Here is a 3141-nt window from a genome sequence, read left to right as displayed (position 1 = left end):
TGCAAGGTGGTAGCCTCTCAGGAAAACATTCATATTACAGTACATTGATGAAGTAAAATGAAACAATCTTACCCGAATCTACGCCGTGGAACAGGAACACGGCCTTTCAAGTGTGACGGATAGCAGCATCGCCTCCGCCATGGACTTGAAAGAAGAAAGCAGGCAGCAGAGCGAAGTTCGACAACGCCAATTGCTCGAGGAGCAGTTATTCTGAATTGGGATGTTCCGTAGAAAGACTCTCCCTGCATCTCCGGACTCTAACTTTCATCCAGGCCCTCACTGAGAGACTGACAAGACTACTTAAAACTCCTGTCCCATGCCGAAGAGTACTACCCTCCATAAGAGACAAAACCAAAAATTAAAAATTCTGACACTTCTCTACCAACCTTCTGGAACGAAAGACAAAGAATGACTGGGGGATGAGGGGAGTGGGAGGAGTATTTAAGCATTTGGCTGGGGTGTCTTTGCCTCCTCCTAGTGGCCAGGTTCTTATTTATTTCCCAAAATTAATAAATACAACTGTGGAATTTCATCAGGTGTTGCATGTCCCTTTAAATCCCACATGTGATGGCTTGTGCACTCTCACCATCTTAAGAAAGAAAGAAAACAGAATTTATGTTTACCTGATAAATTACTTTCTCTTGAGGTGTATCCAGTCCACGGGTTCATCCTTTACTTGTGGTATTTTCTCCTTCCTAACAGGAAGTGGCAAAGAGAGCACACAGCAGAGCTGTCCATATAGCTCCCCCTCTAGCTCCACCCCCCAGTCATTCGACCGAAGGTTAGGACGAAAAAGGAGAAACCATAGGGTGTAGTGGTGACTGTAGTTTAAACTAAAAAATCTACCTTACTAATAGCTAGGGCGGGCCGTGGACTGGATACACCACAAGAGAAAGTAATTTATCAGGTAAACATAAATTCTGTTTTCTCTTGTAAGGTGTATCCAGTCCACGAATTCATCCTTTACTTGTGGGATACCAATACCAAAGCTTTAGCACACGGATGAAGGGAGGGAACAAGACAGGTACCTTAAACGGAAGGCACCACTGCTTGTAAAACCTTTCTCCCAAAAATAGCCTCCGAAGAAGCAAAAGTATTGAATTTGTAAAATTTGGCAAAAGTATGCAGCGAAGACCAAGTCGCTGCCTTACAAATCTGTTCAACAGAAGCCTCATTTTTAAAAGCCCATGTGGAAGCCACTGCTCTGGTAGAATGAGCAGTAATTGTTTCAGGTGGCTGCTGGCCAGCAGTCTCATAGGCCAGACGGATGATGCTTTTCAGCCAAAAGGAAAGAGAGGTAGCAGTCGCCTTCTGAGCTCTCCTCTTACCAGAATTAGATAACAAACAATGAAGTTGTTTGTCTGAAAGCCTTAGTTGCTTGTAAATTGAACTTTAAAGCACGAACCACATCAAGATTGTGTAACAGACGTTCCTTCTTCGAAGGAGGACTAGGACACAGAGAAGGAACAACAATTTCCTGGTTAATATTCTATTAGACACAACCTTAGGAGGAAAACCGGGTTTGGTACGCAAAACTACCTTATCTGCATGGAACACCAAATAAGGTGAGTCACACTGTAAAGCAGATAACTCTGAAACTCTTCGAGCAGAAGAGATAGCTACCAAAAACAAAACTTTCCAAGATAAAAGCTTAATATCTATGGAATGTAAAGGTTCAAACAGAACCCCTTGCAGAACTGAAAGGACTAAATTCAGACTCCATGGCGGAGCCACAGGTCTATAAACAGGCTTGATTCTGACTATAGCCTGAGTAAACGCTTGAACGTCTGTGTTACGGTACCAACAGGATACCATGGGTTAATACCAGGTGAACGATGTCCTGAATGTGAGATCAGCAACTCACAACCCAGTTAATTTCCCCCTCAAACATGAGACCAGGCTCCACATTGAAGGTTAAAACAGAATGCACTTTATTGAAGGCCATATGCCCAGTATTTATGCAGGTCTGACCCCAGATGGGGGGTTGAAAGAATATTGTACATTAGATAGAGGGAAAACGCCCTTTGACAGGCCACAATAGAATTACATTACTTAAGCAGATAAACAATTTAAACACAAGAAAACAATCCTTATCACCAACAGTCTGACTCTGGAGGTGATTAAAGAATGGGAATGTTTATCACTAAACTTAATTACAACACACAATAGCCGATGCCAGCAGCCTTGTATTTAGAAAATAGCTTCTTAAAGCTGAACAAAGTTAACTCTTTCAGTTCTGACAGAAGGGTCTGTCACAGTCTGGTACCTCCGCCAGACGTTTGTGTAAAAGAATAGACAAAGCAGATATCTGTCCTTTTAAGGAACTAGCTGACAATCCTTTCTCGAATCCATCTTGGAGAAAAGACAATATCCTGGGAATCATAATCTTACTCCATGAGTAACCCTTGGATTCGTACCAACAAAGATATTTTTGCCAAATCTTATGGTAGATTTTCCTGGTGACAGGCTTTCTAGCCTGAATCAGGGTATCGATAAACGACTCAGAGAAACCACGCTTAGATAGAATTAGGCGTTCAATCTCCAAGCAGTCAGACGCAGAGAAATTAGATTTGGATGTTTGAAAGGACCTTGAAGTAGAAGGTCCTGCCTCATTGGCAGAGTCCATGGTGGAACGGATGACATGTCCACTAGGTCTGCATACCAGGTCCTGTGTGGCCACGCAGGCGCTATTAGAATCACCGACGCCCTCTCCTGCTTGATTCTGGCAACCAGACGAGGAAGGAGAGGAAACGGTGGAAACACATAGGCCAGATTGAAGGACCAAGGCGCTGCTAGAGCATCTATCAACACTGCCTGGGGATCCCGGGACCTGGAACCATAAAGAGGAATTTTGGCATTCTGACAGCACGCCATCAGATCCAATTCTGGAGTGCCCCATAGCTGAGTCAGCTGGGCAAATACCTCCGGGTGGAGTTCCCACTCCCCCGGATGAAAAGTCTGACGACTTAGAAAAATCCGCCTCCCAGTTGTCTACTCCTGGGATGTGAATTGCTGAGAGGTGGCAAGAGTGATCCTCCGCCCACCTGATTATTTTGGTTACTTCCATCATTGCTAGGGGACTCCTTGTTCCCCCTTGATGGTTGATGTAAGCTACAGTCGTGATGTTGTCCGACTGATATG

Source organism: Bombina bombina, chromosome 1, assembly GCF_027579735.1.
Source record: "Bombina bombina isolate aBomBom1 chromosome 1, aBomBom1.pri, whole genome shotgun sequence".
Lineage (NCBI taxonomy): Eukaryota > Metazoa > Chordata > Amphibia > Anura > Bombinatoridae > Bombina > Bombina bombina.
Note: the sequence above shows the minus strand (reverse complement) of the source record.